The sequence below is a fragment of the Triticum urartu genome, chromosome 4A, assembly GCF_056163025.1.
Source record: "Triticum urartu cultivar PI428250 chromosome 4A, HENAU_Tu73, whole genome shotgun sequence".
Taxonomy (NCBI): Eukaryota; Viridiplantae; Streptophyta; class Magnoliopsida; order Poales; family Poaceae; genus Triticum; species Triticum urartu.
The window spans coordinates 66,157,931-66,180,184 of NC_141876.1; the positions used below are offsets into that span (position 1 = coordinate 66,157,931).

Consider the following 22,254-nt stretch of genomic DNA (forward strand, 5'->3'; position numbering starts at 1 on the left):
CCTACAAATCCTATGATTCATTGCCCACCCCACACATGCTGCTCATCCTTTACATCATATACTAGCATTATGACTTACACATTTGCATATGCTCTTAGCTGTGGTAAAACCAGATCCGGCACCTGCAGATTGAATCCCTCCCCCCCCCCACCTCCAAAAAAGTCCAAGCTGCAATCATTCAACTGATTTTTCAGCTTTGTCTTAGCCTCCAATATATGCATCCCTGATTCTATGTAGCCTGCCAGACACCTCATCCATGCTGATGCGTTCACTTGGAGTGGACTTGGTGCAGCAAAGGCCAACATTCAGCACAGAAAGTAAACAATGTACTCCATTATCCTCCGCCGATGGAGCTTCTTCGCAAAGGTCCAACTCTTGTACCAGTTGTGGATCGACGATCTGCATCATCTTGTTAGGGATGTTAACCTCTGCAAACTTGGCAATGATTAATCCATCCTTGAACATGCCATCTGTTAGGCTCTTTCGTATGAATATTTCAAGGAGAATGACCCCAAAGCTGTAAACATCTACAGCGGTAGAAACTTGACCACCCGCTCCATATTCTGTAGATCGCATATATCGAGAGATTGGTTTAATCTCACACTTCCAACTAAATTAGTAAGAAAAACAGATCGTAAAAAATAATACCTGGAGCAACATATCCTATGGTTCCCCTGATTGCAAGCGAAGAAACCGATGTCGAGCCATAAAAGGATGATGACATGGGATAGACTTGCAACCGTGCGAGTCCAAAGTCTCCAACATGAGCTACCATGTCATTGTCCAGAAGAATGTTGCTGGGTTTGAGATCACAATGAACAATACTTCCATGGTGGTTATGGTGTAGGTACGCCATTGCATCTGCTATATCCACCACAATGCTTAACCTTTGAGCAAGTGAAACCTGTTTTAAAGAGTTGCCATTGTCTTCCGTTGAGTATAGCAAGTTATGCAAATCCCCTCCTGGCATGAACTCATACACTAGCGCTTTGAAATCATTTCCGCTAGAACCAATGCTAGAGCATGCAGTTAAGATACGGACTAGATTGCGGTGTCGCACATTTCGCAAAGCATTGCACTCTGCAATGAAGCTCCTTTGTGCTCCCCTTACCTCTAAGCAAAATACTTTCACGGCAACCACATTTTCTTCTTGAAGTATCTTCCCTCTATATACCGAACTGTATCTTCCCGTGCCAATCAAATTGGATACAGAGAATCCATCGGTTTCTCTAGCAAGATCCTTATAGGAAACTTGGGGGAATTTGCTATCAAATGAGAGTGAAGACATAGAACTTCTCATATGGTTTTTCCTCTGCAAAGCAGCACAAAGATCACCGTAGCAAGCAGTGAGAGCATGCAAGCGAGTGGGATCGCTACTTTGAGTATTACATGTAGCCTATGTTTAGATAAATTTGAAGACATAACAAAACATGAAAGCAGGTGTAAGTTCGATGCCCCACCACAAAGGCCCTGATTTCCATCAATATGTGTGGCGGTTGCATTCTTGAATATTCCATGAATTGGAACCTTGCCCTCAAGATGGTTGAACGACAGACGCTAGTACTGATCCGGTTAAGTTACTGTAAGACAAATTGAGGACTTTTAGGCCAAATAGGTTGCCAAATGAAACGGGGATGTTTACATCAAAAATATTATTGTCCAACTCAATGTGTCAAACTTTCGCAATCACCCGACGTACTTGGAATATGGCCAGATAACTTGTTCGATGAAAGCAGCAAAATCACGAGCTGCTTGGCGTTGCCTACTTCTGTAGGAAGTTGTCCGTGAAGGTTGTTGAGTGATAATCCAATTTTCCTTATTCTTGGAATGCTGAACATCCCCTATGGTACCCTACTATTAAGATTGTTATTGGAAACGCTCAGTGTTTCAAGAGATTGAAGGTTTCCTAGGCTTGTTGGTATGTGCCCAATGAATTGGTTTGTGTCTATAAGTAGTTCTATTAATCGGGATAAATTGAAGCCCCGAAAAAAATCGGGATACATTGAAAAGGGGGGAAGGAATGTAGCTTTAAACATGGTAGATAAGCTTAGCTTTTGAAATTTTTTGAAAGCTCCCGGCCAATGTCGCCCTCGCGGCCTGTCAACCCCGCACAACCCGTGACCACCCCTCCCTGCCTTTACCCGTCTCTCCCAGACCCAGTTGCTGAGGATGACCTCGACAACCCCAACATCTCCAAGGGAACGGGACGAGACGGGCGATGACGGGCGTCGCTCGGGGTCGGAACTGAGCGAGCAACCGCACTAGATGTGGCTCGGAACAACAGGAGGAACGCCTCAGAATCACGATGCTCGGAGCGACGGGTTAGCTCCGATGATTCATGGACGTAGTGCAGCCTTGCCTTACAAGTAGAAGTAGAAGCCTTGCTTGTAGAATTTTCAGGAATCTTTAAACTATGAAGCTTTATGCACAAGGGGCCCTCACGATTGATGACCCACAAGTATATGGGATCTATCGTAGTCCTTTCGATAAAGTAAGAGTGTCGAACCCAACGAGGAGCAGAAGGAAATGATAAGCGGTTTTCAGGTATTCTCTGCAAGTACTGAAATAAGTGGTAACAGATAGTTTTGTGATAAGATAATTTGTAACGAGCAACAAGTAACAAAAGTAAATAAAGTGCAGCAAGGTGGCCCAATCCTTTTTGTAGCAAAGGACAAGCCTGGACAAACTCTTATATCAGGAAAAGCGCTCCCGAGGACACATGGGAATATCGTCAAGCTAGTTTTCATCACGTTCATAAGATTTGCGTTCGGTACTTTGATAATTTGATATGTGGGTGGACCGGTGCTTGGTGCTGTTCTTACTTGAACAATCATCCCACTTATGATTAACCTCTATTGCAAGCATCCACAACTACAACAAAAGTATTAAGGTAAACCTAACCATAGCATGAAACATATGGATCCAAATCAGCCCCTTACGAAGCAACGCATAAACTAGGGTTTAAGCTTCTGTCACTCTAGCAACCCATCATCTACTTATTACTTCCCAATGCCTTCCTCTAGGCCCAAATAATGGTGAAGTGTCATATAGTCGACGTTAACATAACACCACTAGAGGCTAGACAACATACATCTCATCAAAATATCGAACGAACACCAAATTCACATGACTACTAATAGCAAGACTTCTCCCTTGTCCTCAGGAACAAACGTAACTACTCACAAAGAATATTCATGTTCATAATCAGAGGGGTAATAATATGCATAAAGGATCTGAACATATGATCTTCCACCAATTAAACCAACTAGCATCAACTACAAGGAGTAATCAACACTACTAGCAACCTACAGGTACCAATCCCGGACTTGGAGACAAGAATTGGATACAAGAGATGAACTAGGGTTTTGAGATGAGATGGTGCTGATGAAGATGTTGATGGAGATTGCCCTCTCCCGATGAGAGGAGCGTTGGTGATGATGATGGCGATGATTTCCCCCTCCGGGAGGGAAGTTTCCCCGGTAGAACAGCTCTGCCGGAGCTCTAGATTGGATCCGCCAAGGTTCCGCCTCGTGGCGGCGGAGTTTCGTCCCGAAAGGTTGCTTCTGGTTTTTTTCTCGACGAAAGACTTCATATAGCAGAAGATGGTCATCGGAGAGCCACCAGGGGGCCCACGAGGTAGGGGGGCGCGCCCCCCACCCTCGTGGACAAGGTGTGGGACCCCTGATCTTCATCTTTGGGAGGATTTTTCATTATTTATTATAAGGTATTCCGTGGAGTTTCAGGACTTTTGGAGTTGTGCAAAATAGGTCTCTAATATTTGCTCCTTTTCCAGCCCAGAATTCCAGCTGCCGGCATTCTCCCTCCTTATGTAAACCTTATAAAATAAGAGAGAATAGCCATAAGTATTGTGACATAATGTGAAATAACAACCCATAATGCAATAAATATCGATATAAAAGCATGATGCAAAATGGACGTATCAACTCCCCCAAGCTTAGACCTCGCTTGTCCTCAAGCGAAAGCCGATAACAATAAATATGTCCCCATGTTTAGAGGTAGAGGCGTCGATAAAAATAAAATACGGACATGGAGGCATCATGATTATTCTCATAACAGCAACATATATAGATATTGTCATATGATTACTTATGTTCAAGTGATGATCTATTCGCAATGCAAAAGTATGAATCAGAAACCTTATTGAGAACCAACAAACTATAACCTCAGTCATTGAAGCATTGCAATTTATTATAACATCAGAAAGAGTCTATGTCAGAGGTAAAAAGCAAGTCCACATACTCAACTATCATCTAGTCCTTCATAATTGCGAACACTCACGCAATACTTGTGGTTACGGAGTTTTAATCGGACACAGAGAAAGATAGCGGCTTATAGTTTCACCCCACAACCTTTTACCTCGAGGGTAATGTCAACAATAATAACTCATGCCCCCCTACGTCCAATTAGATATATATATATATATATATATATATATATATCAGGTTCTTTCCAACATGCTGGGCTTGCCAAAGGATAAAATGAAAAAGGAAAGGTGAAGATCACCATGACACTTGCATAAGGTAGAAGATAATAATAAAAGATAGGCCCTTCGCAGAGGGAAGCAGAGGTTGCCATGCACTTTTATGGTTGGATGCATAAAATCTTAATGCGAAAGAACGTCACTTTATATTGCCCCTTGTGATATGAACCTTTATTATGCAGTCCGTCGCTTTTATTACTTCCACATCACAAGATTGTATAAAGCTTATTTCTCCCACACTAATCATACATATTTAGAGCAATCTTTATTGTTTGCATTGATGACAACTTACTTGAAGGATCTTACTCAATCCATAGGTAGATATGGTGGACTCTCATGGCAAAACTGGTTTAAGGGTATTTGGAAGCACACGTAGTATCTCTACTTGGTGCTGAGAATTTGGCTAGCATGAGGGGGAAAGACAAGCTCAACATGTTGGGTGATCCATGACAACATACTTTATCTCAGATATAAGAAAACATAACCCATTACATTGTCTTCCTTGTCCAACATCATCTCTTTAGCATGTCATATTTTGATGAGTGCTCCCAATCATAAAAGATGTCAATAATAGTATATTTATATGTGAAACCTCTCTTTCATTATTACTTCCTATTAATTGCAACGATGACCAAAGCTATGTCTACCAACTCCCAACAACTTTTAATCGTCACACTCTTTCTATGTGAAGTCATTACTATCAATAAGATCAATATGATCTCTTGTTTCTTCTTATTCTTTTTCTCTTTTCTTTTATTCACCCAAGATCATAGCAAGAAAATAAAGCCCTTGACTCAACACTAATCTTTATTATATAGCTCACGGACTCGATTACATAGAGAGATCATAAGGCAAAACTCAAAACTAGATCATGCCGTAAACTTTATTCTAGTAGATCAAAATACTACTAATAGGATCGAACTAAGGAAAACGGTAAAGATAGGAGTTGTGATTGTGATACGATACCGGGGCACCTCCCCCAAGCTTGGCAGTTGCCAAGGGGAGTGCCCATACCCATGTGATTATATCTCCTTGGTTGGTGAAGAAGGTGGAGGTGTTGTTGACTTAGTTGATGGCATACACTTCTCCCTTAATTTACGCTTTAGGACGGCATTTTGGTCCCTCAGATCATCAATCTCCCACTCCAGGGTTAATATCTTTTTGCATAGGTCCTGCTTATTTTCCTGCAAGAGACGAAAAGGGATAAACTCGAATTTTGGTTTCTTTACCCTATCAGTGAGACTTGACTTTTTGAACTCCACGTGCATATCCCCAGGTTGAGGTAATGGGGCTTCATCTTCATCTGAGCTCGTCTCCTCCTTCCCATTGGGTTCATAGTCCTCTTCTTCCTCCGTGGTCCAACCATCGTGCTCCACATCTCCATAGACCTTAGGTTTAGCTAAGTAATCATCCACATAGCTTTCTCCTTCCGAATCCTGGGAGGACATGTTGATCTAATCTGCAGCGGGACAGCTTGAAACAAAAACAGAGGATAATTGCGTGATACGGGAGTCAAAACCTTCGGGACAATATATAGTGAATTTTTACCGACCAAAATACGTATCGTGCAGGAAAACGGAGTCTGGAAGGCACACGAGGTGCTCACGAGGTAGGGGGCGCGCCCAGGGGGGTAGGGCGCGCACTCCACCCTCGTTGGGCCCTCGTGTCCTTCCCGGACTGCTACTTAATTTTCTATTTTTCTAAATATTCCAAAACGGGGAAATATTGCCTTAAAAACTGTTTTGGAATCGGTTTACTTACCGTACCACATACCTATTCCTTTTCGGAGTCTGAAACGTTCTGGAAAGTGTCCCTTATGTATTCCTCCGGGGTTACGGTTTCAATAATATTGCTTTCAACATATATGGGATTACCTGAGATATAATGTTTGATTCTTTGACCGTTTACCACCTTCGGATTTGTGCCTTCGAAGTTGTTAATTTTTATGGCACCGGAACGATAGACCTCCTCGATAACATAGGGGCCTTCCCATTTAGAGAGAAATTTCCCTACAAAAAATCTTAAACAAGAGTTGTATAGCAATACATAATCACCTACATTAAACTCACGCTTTTGTATCCTTTTGTCATGCCATCTTTTAACCTTTTCTTTAAACAACTTGGCATTTTCATAAGCTTGGGTTCTCCATTCATCAAGAGAGCTAATATCAAATAACCTCTTTTCACCGGCAAGTTTGAAATCATAATTGAGCTCTTTAATAGCCCAATATGCCTTATGTTCTAGTTCGAGAGGTAAGTGACATGCCTTTCCATATACCATTTTATACGGAGACATACTCATAGGATTTTTGTATGCAGTTCTATAGGCCCATAATGCATCATCAAGTTTCTTGGACGAATTCTTTCTAGACCTATTGACAGTCTTTTGCAAAATTAATTTGAGTTCTCTATTACTCAATTCTACTTGACCACTAGACTGTGGGTGATAAGGAGATGCAATTCTATGATTGACGTCATATTTAGCAAGCATTTTACGGAAAGCACCATGAATAAAATGTGAACCACCATCAGTCATTAAATATCTAGGGACTCCAAACCTCAGAAAAATAGCTTCTTTAAGCATTTTAATAGAAGTGTTATGATCAGCACTACTAGTTGGAATAGCTTCTACCCACTTAGTAACGTAAACAACAGCAACTAAAATATGTGTATATCCATTAGAGGCAGGAAAATGTCCCATATAATCAAAGCCTCAAACATCAAACGGTTCAATAACAAGTGAATAATTCATAGGCATTTCTTGATGTCTACTAATATTACCAATTCTTTGACATTCATCACAAGATAGGACAAACTTACGGGCATCCTTGAAGAGAGTAGGCCAATAAAAACCGGATTGCAATACCTTATGTGCAGTTCTATCTCCCGCGTGGTGTCCTCCATAAGTTTCGGAGTGGCACTTGCGTAGGATCTGTTCCTGTTCATGCTCAGGTACACAACGTCTAATAACACCATCTACCCCTTCTTTATAAAGATGTGGGTCATCCCAAAAGTAATGTCTCAAATCGTAGAACACTTTTTTCCTTTGTTGGTATGTGAAGCTAGGTGGTATGAATTTAGCAACAATGTAATTAGCATAATCAGCATACCAAGGAGTACTATGAGAAGTACTTATGACATTTAATTGTTCATCAGGAAAGCTATCATCAATAGGTAGTGGGTCATCAAGAACATTCTCTAACCTAGATAAGTTGTCTGCAACGGGGTTCTCAGCTCCTTTTCTATCAACAATATGCAAATCAAATTCTTGTAGCAAGAGAACCCATCTAATAAGTCTAGGTTTAGCATCTTTCTTCTCCATAAGATATTTAATAGCTGCATGATCAGTGTGGATAGTTACTTTAGAATCAACAATAGAAGGTCTGAACTTACCACAAGCAAATACAACTGCTAAAAGTTCTTTTTCAGTAGTAGCATAATTTCTTTGAGCATTGTCTAGAGTCTTACTAGCATAATGGATAACATTTAATTTCTTATCAACGCTTTGCCCTAGAATAGCACCTACAACATGATCGCTAGCATCACACATAATTTCAAAGGGTAAATTCCAATCAGGTGGCTGAACAATAGGTGCAGAGACTAATGCTTTCTTAAGTATTTCAAATGCTTCTACACAATCCTCATCAAAGACAAATGGTATATCTTTTTGTAATAAACTAGTCAGAGGCCGAGAAATTTTTGAGAAGTCCTTAATGAACCTCCTATAAAATCCGGCGTGACCAAGGAAACTTCTTATACCTTTGATCTCCTTGGGACACGTCATCTTTTCAATAGCATCAACCTTGGCTTTATGAACTTCAATACTTCTTTCAGAAACTTTATGCCCCAAGACAATACCTTCATTAACCATAAAGTGGCACTTTTCCCAATTCAAGACAAGATTAGTTTCTTCACATCTCTGCAAAACTCGATCAAGATTGCTCAAGCAATCATCAAAAGAAGATCCACAGACGGAAAATTCGTCCATGAAAACCTCACAAATCTTTTCACAAAAGTCAGAGAATATAGCCATCATGCATCTTTGAAAGGTAGCAGGTGCATTACATAAACCGAAAGGCATACATCTATAAGCAAAAGTACCAAAAGGGCATGTAAAAGTAGTCTTTGATTGATCTTTAGCCGACACAGGTATTTGAGAGAAACCAGAATAACCATCTAGAAAGCAGTAGTGTGTATGTTTGCATAATCTTTCTAGCATTTGATCGATAAAAGGTAAGGGGTAATGATCTTTCTTAGTAGCCTTATTTAATTTGCGGAAATCAATTACCATCTTATAACCTGTAATAATTCTTTGTGGAATCAATTCATCTTTATCATTAGGAACCACAGTAATACCTCCCTTCTTAGGGACACAATGAACATGACTTACCCACTGACTATCAACAACGGGATAAATTATACCTGCCTCCAGAAGCTTTAGTATTTCTTTTCTTACCACTTCTTTCATTTTAGGATTCAGACATCATTGAGGATCACAAACTGGTTTGGCATCTGCTTCCAAATTTATTTTATGTTGACATAGAGTGGGACTAATGCCCTTAAGATCATCAAGAGTATATCCAATAGCAGCACGATGCTTCTTCAGAGTTTTCAATAATCTTTGTTCTTCATGATCTGAAAGGTTAGCAGTAATAATAACAGGATATAACTTCTTTTCATCAAGATAAGCATATTTAAGATTATCAGGCAACGATTTAAGCTCAAACACGGGATCACCCTTAGGTGGAGGGGGATCCCCTAGGATTTCAACAGGCAAATTGTGTTTCAGAATAGGTTCCTGTTTAAAGAATACCGCATCTATTTCCCTTCTTTCATTCATAAACATATCATTCTCATGGTCTAGCAAATATTGTTCTAAAGGATCACCAGGAGGTATGGCAATAGAAGCAAGACCAATAATTTCATCCTTACTAGACAATTCTTCTTCACGGTGTTGTTTACTAAATTTAGAGAAATTAAATTCATGAGTCATATCATCTAAACCGATAGTAACAACATCCCTTGTGCAATCTATGGTAGCATTAACAGTATTTAAGAAGGGTCTACCAAATATAACGGGACAAAAGCTATCTTGTGGGGAACCAAGAATAAGAAAATCAGCAGGATATTTAGTTTTCCCACACAAGACTTCAACATCTCTAACAATTCCCATTGGTGAAATAGTATCTCTATTAGCAAGTTTAATATTGACATCAATTTCTTCTAACTCAACAGGTGCAATGTCATGCATAATTTCTTTGTATAAGTCAATATGTATTGCACTAGCACTAGCACCCATATCACATAAGCCATGATAACAATGTTCTCCTATTTTAACAGAAATAACAGGCACGTCTACCACAGGTCTATTTTTATCTTTAGCACAAGGTTTAGCAATTCTAGCAGTTTCACCGCAAAACTGAATAACATGCCCATCAATATTATCAGACAAGAGATCTTTAACAGTAGCAATATTAGGTTCTACTTTAACTTGCTCAGGAGGTGTATATGTTTTAGTATTTCTTTTTCGAACCACAATTGAAGCTTTAGCATGATCCTTTATCCTAACAGGGAAAGGTGGTTTCTCAACATAACAAGTAGGAACAATAGGATCATTATAAGTGACCGTCTTTTCTTCAACTTTAATAGGTGCAGCTACTTTTACTTCTATGGGAGGATGATATTTAAACCACTTCTCCTTAGGGAGATCAACATAAGTAGCAAAAGATTCACAGAAAGAAGCTACTATCTCAGAATCAAGTCCATATTTAGTGCTAAACTTACGGAAAATATCGGTATCCATAAAAGATTTAACACAATCAAACTTAGGTGTCATACCTGACTCCTTACCTTCATCGAGATCCCAATCTTCAGAGTTGCATTTAATTCTATCCAATAAATCCCATCTAAATCCAATAGTCTTCATCATAAAAGAGCCAGCACAAGAAGTATCGAGCATGGTGCGATTATTTTCAGAAAGCCGAGCATAAATTTTTTGAAGAATTGTTTCTCTTGGGAGCTCATGATTGGGGCATGAATATAACATTGATTTAAGCCTCCCCCAAGCTTGAGCGATGCTTTCTCCTTCGTGAGGCCAAAAATTATATATATAATTGCGGTCACGATGAACAAGATGCATAGGGTAATACTTTTGATGAAATTCCAATTGCAATCTTCTATAATTCCATGATCTCGTATCATCACATAGCCTATACCATGTCAATGCGTCTCCCTTCAAAGATAAAGGGAAGAACTTTTTCTTAGCAACATCATCGGGTATACCTGCAAGCTTAAATAATCCACAAACTTCATCCACATATATTAGGTGTTCATTAGGATGCTTTGTTCCATCTCCTGTAAAAGGATTAGCTAGCAGTTTTTCTATCATACCCGAAGGATACTCATAAGGAATTTCATTTTCAATAGGTTCAGTAGGTTGAGAAGCAACTCTTTGCTCTACTGGTCGGGGTGAAGATACCTCGAACAAGCCCTTCAGAGGATTACTTTCCATAGTAACAAGTGACAGTAAATTTCAGCACACTATATAAATTTTACCTTACCAAATTCCACCTACCAAAGGCGCTTCACTCCCCGGCAACGGCGCCAGAAAAGAGTCTTGATGACCCACAAGTATAGGGGATCTATCGTAGTCCTTTCGATAACTAAGAGTGTCGAACCCAACGAGGAGCGGAAGGAAATGATAAGCGGTTTTCAGCAAGGTATTCTCTGCAAGTACTGAAATAAGTGGTAACAGATAGTTTTGTGATAAGATAATTTGTAACGAGCAACAAGTAACAAAAGTAAATAAAGTGCAGAAAGGTGGCCCAATCCTTTTTGTAGCAAAGGACAAGCCTGGACAAACTCTTATATAAGGAAAAGCGCTCCCGAGGACACATGGGAATATCGTCAAGCTAGTTTTCATCACGTTCATATGATTCGCGTTCGGTACTTTGATAATTTGATATGTGGGTGGACCGGTGCTTGGGTGCTGTTCTTACTTGAACAAACATCCCACTTATGATTAACCTCTATTGCAAGCATCCGCAACTACAACAAAAGTATTAAGGTAAACCTAACCATAGCATGAAACATATGGATCCAAATCAGCCCCATACGGAGCAAGGCATAAACTAGGGTTTAAGCTTCTGTCACTCTAGCAACCCATCATCTACTTATTACTTCCCAATGCCTTCCTCTAGGCCCAAATAATGGTGAAGTGTCATGTAGTCGACGTTCACATAACACCACTAGAGGCTAGACAACATACATCTCATCAAAATATCGAACGAATACCAAATTCACATGACTACTAATAGCAAGACTTCTCCCTTGTCCTCAGGAACAAACGTAACTACTCACAAAGCATATTCATGTTCATAATCAGAGGGGTAATAATATGCATAAAGGATCTGAACATATGATCTTCCACCAATTAAACCAACTAGCATCAACTACAGGGAGTAATTAACACTACTAGCAACCTACTAGCACCAATCCCGGACTTGGAGACAAGAATTGGATACAAGAGACGAACTAGGGTTTTGAGATGAGATGGTGCTGATGAAGATGTTGATGGAGATTGCCCTCTCCCGATGAGAGGAGTGTTGGTGATGACGATGGCGATGATTTCCCCCTCCGGGAGGGAAGTTTCCCCGGCAGAACAGCTCTGCCGGAGCTCTAGATTGGATCCGCCAAGGTTCCATCTCGTGGCGGCGGAGTTTCGTCCCGAAAGGTTGCTTCTGGTTTTTTTCTCGACAAAAGACTTCATATAGCAGAAGATGGTCATCGGAAAGCCACCAGGGGGCCCACGAGGTAGGGGGGCGTGCCCCCACCCTCGTGGACAGGGTGTGGGCCCCCTGGTCTTCATCTTTGGTGAGGATTTTTCATTATTTATTATAAGGTATTCCATGGAGTTTCAGGACTTTTGGAGTTGTGCAGAATAAGTATCTAATATTTGCTCCTTTTCCAGCCCAGAATTCCAGCTGCCGGCATTCTCCCTCCTTATGTAAACCTTATAAAATAAGAGAGAATAGCCATAAGTATTGTGACATAATGTGAAATAACAGCCCATAGTGCAATAAATATCGATATAAAAGCATGATGCAAAATGGACGTATCAATGACACTCAAAGACCCGTCACAACTAGAAGGTAGAGCAGAGGTAATTTCTTGCCTCAAGGACCGACTATTTCTACATCCCTTCTAGATTCCTCCCAGTCCTACGCATTAAAAATGCCTTGACTGACATGGGATGCTTCTCAATCCTACCATGTTTAGTAAGTTTGCACGAGATGTTGTCACTGGCAACATATGCAAAGTCTGTTATATAGTGGTGTCTTACCAACCATGCATCTTTATGTTTAATTCCATGGGATCATGCTGAGTTCATCACAATAAAGAAGAAAATGTGTAAGGCCCTACAAAGTGCAAACCATAAGCACGCTAGCCCTCCCCACATGGTGCTCACCCTTTACATCGTACTAACATTATGACTTTATCAAATCAAAAAAGCATTATGACTTTACACATTTGCACATGCTCTTAGCTATGGTGAAACCCAATCCGTCACCAGCCGATTTAATTTCAAGAGAGTACATCTGGAGCTCTAGTGTTAGGAGGCCGCCATCCATTGCTATTCTGGAAGAAGAGAATGTGTAAGGCCCCAACAACCATAAGCACGGTAGGATTCATTGCACCACTCACATGATGACCATTGTTAGCATCACGTACTAGCATTATGGCTCTCTACACATCTGCACATGTTGTTACTATCAAACATGATCCGTCACCAGCGGATTGAATGGCAAAAGAGTACATTCGGAACTATCATTGTACATTAACTATGGTACCAGATGGTTTACTATTAACCAACAAGGTTGTGGTTTGATATGAACATGACCTGTACCCGATGAAGTACATCGCATCTTTTGGACTGCAGAACCCCAGTTCAGACCAGCTCAAATGTGGAGTGTACAGAGTACTCGCTCAAGTTCTGGGATCATTATTTTGGAAAAGAAACTTCAAGGTTGTGCTAAGTACTACTTTGAGCAACTAATTGGACTCCATTTTAGTTCAGGCTATGATTTTCCTCAAACTACTTTGTAACAGTAGTAGCAACCTTTTTTTGTTCTATTTCCTTTCTTTTCTTTGGTAATGGTTTCTTGTTATATGTCTTTCAGTTTACCTATCCCACAGGTTCTCATATAGCTTTAGCGGCTTGAGGAGATTTGGAAACTGTCAGATCTTGGAGATATTTCTACTTGTTGATGCTTAAGAAAATGTTCGCCATTTGTTGACTCCTTTCCACTTCTCCATTGCAAGTTCGAATTGTTTACTACCATGGGTTGTTTTTTCTGTTTATGGGGTACTTGCTTTAGATGAGAACAATGTTGATTGCTCTTTGTAAACTGAATCTCACAAATCCTAGCCAAGTTTTTAATACATTGATAAAAATTTAGATTCTTTACAAAAATCATGGTTAAGGATACTCTATTGTTACCACTTCTTTAGGGGTTTCTTGTTTCCCAAAAAAACTTTTTTTGTAATAATTTTCTTGGAATAAAGTACTAATTTCATCTATAATATTTTCACCCGAAGTAACAAGTGAGTATATCCACACAGAAATTTGTGAAAGAGAACTGAGTTCTGGGAGAGCAGTAAGACCTTTGTCGCATTAATGACACATTTACAATCATAATTCTATTTGCGTTTTTTGACGAAAGGAGCCTAGGCTCCCAATTTCGTTGCATGAAATTGATAATGCAGAACGCCCAAGAAGTGAACGAACGTTTAATGCAGTGCATCACCTGGCCGTGAACCTGATCAGCCGAATAACCTCACTAAGGAGATGCCCACAACAGTTTAACACACGACAACATCGCTAGAACTATTGGACACCAGCAACCCCTAAGCATAAAGCATACAGAAAGAAGTAACCATCAAAAACCACACAGTAAAACTACCATAGGGGCCCAGCCTTGCATTCTACAAAAATACTCCGCAGCCTCGTGAGAAAGAAGTTTTATGCACATGTCATTCACGCAACACTGCTTCAACTACAAGTAGAAGAAGTTTGTGGAATTTTCGGGAATCTTAGAACTATGAAGCTTTATGCACAATGGACCTTCACTATACTCCAGCATGATTCAGCAGTGGTCGGTAGATCATAGGTAATTCCTTGCCTTGAGGACCGACTATTTCTACATCCCTTCCAGATTCCTCCCAATCCTACGCATTTAGAGGAACGCCTTGACAGGCACAGAATGCTTCTCAATCCTACCATTGTTGAGTAAGTTTGCTCGAGAAATTGTCAATAGCAACATATGCAGAGTAAGTTTGCAATAAAGAAGTAAATGTGCAAGGCCCAACAAATCCTATGATTCATTGCCCTCCCCACACATGCTGCTCATCCTTTACATCATATACTAGTATTGTGACTTACACATTTGCATATGCTCTTAGCTGTGGTAAAACCAGATCCGGCACCTGCAGATTGAATCCCCCCCCCACCTCGAAAAAAGTCCAAGCTGCAATCATTCAAGTGATTTTTCACCTTTGTCTTAGCCTCCAATATATGCATCCTTGATTCTATGTAGCCTGCCAGACACCTCCTCCATGCTGATGCGTTCACTTGGAGAGTGATGACCCACAAGTATAGGGGATCTATCGTAGTCCTTTTGATAAGTAAGAGTGTCGAACCCAACGAGGAGCAGAAGGAAATGATAAGCGGTTTTCAGCAAGGTATTCTCTGCAAGCACTAAAATTATAGGTAATAGATAGTTTTCTGATAAGATAATTTGTAACGAGCAACAAGTAACCAAAGTAAATAAAGTGAAGTAAGGTGGCCCAATCCTTTTTGTAGCAAAGGACAAGCCTGGACAAACTCTTATATAGAGAAAAGCGCTCCCGAGGACACATGGGAATTATCGTCAAGCTAGTTTTCATCACGTTCATAAGATTCGCGTTCGGTACTTTGATAATTTGGTATGTGGGTGGACCGGTGCTTGGGTACTGTCCATACTTGGACAAGCATCCCACTTATGATTAACCTCTATTGCAAGCATCTACAACTACAACAAAAGTATTAAGGTAAACCTAACCATAGCATGAAACATATGGATCCAAATCAGCCCCTTACGAAGCAACGCATAAACTAGGGTTTAAGCTTCTATCACTCTAGCAACCCATCATCTACTTATTACTTCCCAATGACTTCCTCTAGGCCCAAATAATGGTGAAGTGTCATGTAGTCAACGTTCACATAGCACCACTAGAGGAGAGACAACATACATCTCATCAAAATATCGAATGAATACCAAATTCACATGGCTACTAATAGCAAGACTTATCCCATGTCCTCAGGAACAAACGTAACTACTCACAAAGCATATTCATGTTCATAATCAGAGGGGTATTAATGTGCATATAAGATCTGAACATATGATCTTCCACCAAGTAAACCAACTAGCATCAACTACAAGGAGTAATCAACACTACTAGCAACCTACAGGTACCAATCCCAGACTTAGAGACAAGAATTGGATACAAGAGATGAACTAGGGTTTGAGAGGAGATGGTGCTGGTGAAGATGTTGATGGAGATTGCCCCCTCCCGATGAGAGGAGTGTTGGTGATGACGATGGTGATGATTTCCCCCTCCCGGAGGGAAGTTTCCCCGGTAGAACAGCTCCGCCAGAGCCATAGATTGGTTCCGTCAAGGTTCCGCCTCGTGACGGCGGAGTCTCGTCCCGAAAGCTTGCTTATGATTTTTTCCTCAACGAAAGACTCCATATAGCAGAAGATGGGCATCGGAGGGCCACCAGGGGGCCCACGAGGCAGTGGGGCGCACCCAGGGGGTAGGGCGCCCCCCCACCCTCGTGGCTGGTGAGTGGCCCCCCTCTGGTACTTCTTGCGCTCAGTATTTTTTATATATTCTGAAAATAACTTCCATGAAGTTTCAGGACTTTTGGAGCTGTGCAGAATAGGTCTCTAATATTTGCTCCTTTTCCAGCCGAGAATCCCAGCTGCCGGCATTCTCCCTCTTTATGTAAACCTTGTAAAATAAGAGAGAATGGGCATAAGTATTGTGAAATAATGTGTAATAACAACCCATAATGCAATAAATATCGATATAAAAGCATGATGCAAAATGGACGTATCAACTCCCCCAAGCTTAGACCTCGCTTGTCCTCAAGCAAAAGCCAAAATCGAAAAATATGTCCACATGTTTAGAGATAGATGTGTCGATAAAAATAGAATACAGACATGAGGGCATCATGATCATTCTTAGAACAACAACTTATATAATTATTGTCATATGATCTCTTATGCTAAAGTAACAATTCAATCACAATTTCAAGTATGAATCATAACCTTCATTGAAAACTAACAAACTATAATCTCAGTCATTGAAGCAATTGCAATTTATCATAACATAGGAAAGAGTCAATATAAGAGCTTTTCAGCAAGTCCACATACTCAACCATCTTTTAGTCTTTCACAATTGCTAACACTCACGCAATATTTATGGGTATGAAGTCTTAATCGGACACAGAGAAAGATAGGGGCTTATAGTTTTGCCTCCCAACGTTTTACCTGAAGCGTAATGTCAACAATAATAGTTCATGAAAACTCACATCCAATTAGCCATATATACCAGGATCTTTCCAACATATTGTGCTTGCCAAAAGATAAAATGCAAAAAGGAAAGGTGAAGATCACCATGACTCTTATGTAAGGTGGGAGATAAAAGTAAAAGATAGGCCCTTCGCAGAGGGAAGCAGAGGTTGTCATGCGCTTTTATGGTTGGATACACAAAATCTTAATGCGAAGAACGTCACTTTATATTGCCACTTGTGATATGGACCTTTATTATGCAGTCCGTCTCTTTTATTTCTTCCACATCACAAGATCGTATAAAGCTTATTTTCTCCCAGACTAATAAGTCATACATATTTAGAGAGCAATTTTTATTGCTTGCACCGATGACAACTTACTTGAAGGATCTTACTCAATCCATAGGTAGATATGGTGGACTCTCATGGCAAAACTGGGTTTAAGGGTATATGGAAGCACAAGTAGTATCTCTACTTGGTGCAAAGAGTTTAGCTAGCATGAGGGGGAAAGGCAAGCTCAACCATGTTGGATGATCCATGGCAATATAATTTATCTTAGATGTAAGAAAACATAACCCATTACGTTGTCTTCCTTGTCCAACGTCAACTCTTTAGCATATCATATTTTAATGAGTGCTCACAATCATAAAAGATGTCCAAGATAGTATATTTATATGTGAAGGCCTATCTTTCTTTATTACTTCCTATTAACTGCAACGATGACCAAAACTATGTTTGTCAACTCTTAACAACTTTTATTCATCATACTCTTTATATGTGAGCTCATTAATCTCCATAAGATCCATAAGATCTCTTTTATTCTTTTTATTTATTCTCTTTTATTTTATTCCCTCAAGATCATAGAAAAATCATCAAGCCCTTGACTCAACACTAATCTTTATTATATAGCTCACGGACTCGATTACATAGAGGGATCATAAAGCAAAACTCAAAACTACATCATACTAAAATCTTTTATTCTACTAGATCAAAATATTATCAAAAGGATCGAACTAAGAAAAACGGTAAAGATGAAGGTGATGGTGATACGATACCGGGGCACCTCCCCCAAGCTTGGCAGCTGCCAAGGGGAGTGCCCATACCCATGTGATTATATCTCTTTTGCAGGTGAAGGAGTTGGAGTTGTTGATGATTTAGGCTTGTCGTCCCTCTTCCAAGGCATAGGCTCACTATCATAGAAGGATGATCGAGTCTCCTGAGTCCTCAAATCTGCAGCCAAACTCATCCTTTTGAATCTATATTCATACTCACAGTTTTGATTTGCAGGTCATAGATCTGGGCTTGGAGGTGCTTGATTTTCTCATGAAGCTTGAAGATGGCCTCCCCAATGTCCTTGACGTCCAGCTTGTGGTTGTTGGTGAATTCCGTGATCATAATGTGATTGGAGTCGAGTCCACGCTCCACCATCTCCTGACACTTGAAAACTTGTTGCTCCAATGCCTCGAGCCTTGCCTCCGTGCTTCCTTGGTCCCTCAACATCGCGGATGTGCAACAACCCCTCACGCATCTCAATGGTTTGAGGGTGTTGCAGCACCTCCGCGAGGTAGGGGTTGATGACCTTCTTGAAGAACTTGTCCTTGGGGGCACTTGAAGACGACATGACGACCTAGATCTGTCAGAAAAATAGCTCGAAACAAAGACGAGAGATATTTGCGTGATACAGGAGTCAAAACCTCCCGGAGATTATATAATGAATTTTTACCGACTAAAATATGTAACGTGCAAGAAAACAGAGTCCGAAGAGCGCACGAGGTGCCCACGAGGCAAGGGGTGCGCCCAGGGGGTAGGGCGCGCCCTCCACCCTCGTGGAGCCCTCGTGTCCTTCCCGGACTGCTTCTTATTTTTCTATTTTTCTAAATATTCCAAAACGGAGAAAAATTGCCATTAGAACTGTTTTGGAGTCGGTTTACTAACCGTACCACATACCTATTCCTTTTCAGAGTCTGAAACGTTCCGGAAAGTGTCCCTTATGTATTCCTCCGGGGTTACGGTTTCAATAACATTGGTTTCAACATTTATAGGATTACCTGAGATATAATGTTTGATTCTTTGACCGTTCACCACCTTCGGATTTGTGCCTTCTAAGTTGTTGATTTTTATGGCACCGGAACGATAGACCTCCTTCGATAACGTAAGGACCTTCCCATTTAGAGAGAAGTTTTCCTATAAAAATATCTTAAATGAGAGTTGTATAACAATACATAGTCACCTACATTAAACTCACGCTTTTGTATCCTTTTGTCATGCCATCTTTTAACTTTTTCTTTAAACAATTTGGCATTCTCACAGGCTTGGGTTCTCCATTCATCAAGTGAGCTAATGTCAAATAACCTCTTCTCACCGGCAAGTTTGAAATCATAGTTGAGCTCCTTAATAGCCCAATAAGCCTTATGTTCTAGTTCGAGAGGTAAGTGACATGCTTTTCCATAAACCATTTTATACGGAGACATACCCATAGGATTTTTATATGCAGTTCTATAGGCCCATAATGCATCATCATGTTTCTCGGACCAATTCTTTCTAGATCTATTAACAGTCTTTTGTAAAATTAATTTGAGTTCTCTATTACTCAATTCTACTTGACCACCAGACTGTGGGTGATAAGGAGATGCAATTCTATGATTAACATCATACTTAGCAAGCATTTTACAGAAAGCACCATGAATAAAATGTGAACCACCATCAGTCATTAAATATCTAGGGACTCCAAACCTCAGAAAAATAACTTCTTTAAGCATCTTAATAGAGGTGTTATGATCAGCACTACTAGTTGGAATAGCTTCTACCCACTTAGTAACGTAATCAACAACAACTAAAATATGTGTATATCCATTAGAGGCAGGAAAAGGTCCCATATAATCAAAGCCCCAAACATCAAATGGTTCAATAACAAGTGGATAATTCATAGGCATTTCTTGACGTCTACTAATATTACCAATTCTTTGACATTCATCACAAGACAAGACAAACTTACGGGCATCCTTGAAGAGAGTAGGCCAATAAAAACCGGATTGCAATACCTTATGTGCAGTTCTATCTCCAGCATGGTGTCCTCCATAAGCCTCTGAGTGACACTTGCGTAGGATCTATTCCTGTTCATGCTCAGGTACACAACGTCTAATAATACCATCTACTCCTTCTTTATAAAGATGTGGGTCATCCCAAAAGTAATGTCTCAAATCATAGAAGAACTTTTTCTTTTGCTGGTATGTGAAAGTAGGTGGTATAAATTTAGCAACAATATAATTAGCATAATCAGCATACCATGGAGCAATTCGAGAAGCATTTATGACATTTAATTGTTCATCAGGAAAGTTATCATCAATAGGTAGTGGGTCATCAAGAACATTCTCTAACCTAGACAAGTTGTCTACAACGGGGTACTCAGCTCCCTTTCTATCAATAATATGCAAATCAAATTCTTGTAGCAAGAGAACCCATCTAATAAGTCTAGGTTTAGCATCTTTCTTTTCCATAAGATATTTAATAGCAACATGATCCATGTGAATAGTTACTTTAGAATCAACAATATAAGATCTGAACTTATCACAAGCAAATACAACTGCTAAGAATTCTTTTTTAGTAGTAGCATAATTTCTCTGGGCATTGTCTAGAATTTTACTAGAATATTGAATAACATTTAATTTCTTATCAACTCTTTGCCCTAGAACAACACCCACAGCATAATCACTAGCATCACACGTAATTTGAAAAGGTAAATTCCAATCAGGTGGCGGAACCATAGGTGCAGAGATTAATGCTTTCTTAAGTGTTTCAAATGCTTCTACACAATCATTATCAAAGACGAACGGTATATCTTTTTGTAATAAATTAGTCAGAGGCCGAGAAATTTTTAAGAAGTCCTTAATGAACCTCCTATAAAAACCGGCATGACCAAGGAAACTTCTTATACCTTTGATGTCCTTGGGACATGGCATCTTTTCAATAGCATCAACTTTAGCTTTATCAACTTCAATGCCTCTTTCAGAAATTTTGTGCCCAAGACAATACCTTCATTAACCATAAAGTGGCATTTCTTCCAATTCAAGACAAGGTTAGTTTCTTCACATCTCTGCAAAGTCAATCAAGGTTGCTTAAGCAATCATCAAAAGAGGATCCACAAATGGAGAAATCATTATCATTAGGAACGACAGTAATACCTCCCTTATTAGGAACACAATGGACAGGACTTACCCACTGACTATCAGCAACGGGATAAATTATACCTGCCTCAAGGAGCTTTAGTATTTCTTTTCTTACCACTTCTTTCATCTCAAGATTCAGTCGCCGTTGGTGATCAATAACTGGTTTGGCATCTTTTTCCAAATTTATTTTGTGTTGACGTAGAGTGGGACTAATGCCCTTAAGATCATCAAGAGTATATTCAATAGCAGCACAGTGCTTCTTCAGAGTTTTCAATAATTTTTCTTCCTCCTTCTCTGAAAGTTTAGCGCTAATAATAACATGATATGTCTTCTTTTCATCAAGATAAGCATATTTAAGAGTATCAGGCAATGGTTTAAGCTCAAACACGGGATCACCCTTGGGTGGAGGGGGGTCGCCTAAGATTTCAACAGGAAAGTTGTGTTTCAGAATAGGTCCCTATTTAAAGAACACCTCATCTATTTCCCTTCTTTCATTCATAAACATATCATTTTCATGGTCTAGCAAATATTGTTCTAAAGGATCACTAGGAGGTACGGCAATAGAAGCAAGACCAATAATTTCATCTTTACTAGGCAATTCCTCTTCACGGTGTTGTCTACGAAATTTAGAAAAGTTGAACTCATGAGACATATCACCTAAACCAATAGTAACAACATCCTTTTTGCAGTTGAAAGATCGTGGATGTCGCCTAGAGGGGGGGTGAATAGGCATTTTAAAATAATTACGGTTTAGTCTTGAACAAATGCGGAATAAACCTAGAGGTTAATTTGTCAAGCACAAAACCTAAAACAACTAGGCTCACCTATGTGCACCAACAACTTATGCTAAGCAAGATAAGCAACTAAGTGATAGCAAGATATATGACAAGAAACAATATGGCTATCACAAAGTAAAGTGCATAAGTAAAGGGCTCGGGTAAGAGATAACCGAGGCACACGGAGACGATGATGTAT

General features: G+C 39.9%; 1 pseudogene; it reads right to left on the bottom strand.

Moving 5' to 3' along the window:
* Positions 1-201: 201 nt before the first annotated feature.
* Positions 202-2,003, bottom strand: LOC125554604 (putative LRR receptor-like serine/threonine-protein kinase At3g47570; annotated as a pseudogene).
* Between the last annotated feature and the right edge of the window lie 20,251 nt (positions 2,004-22,254).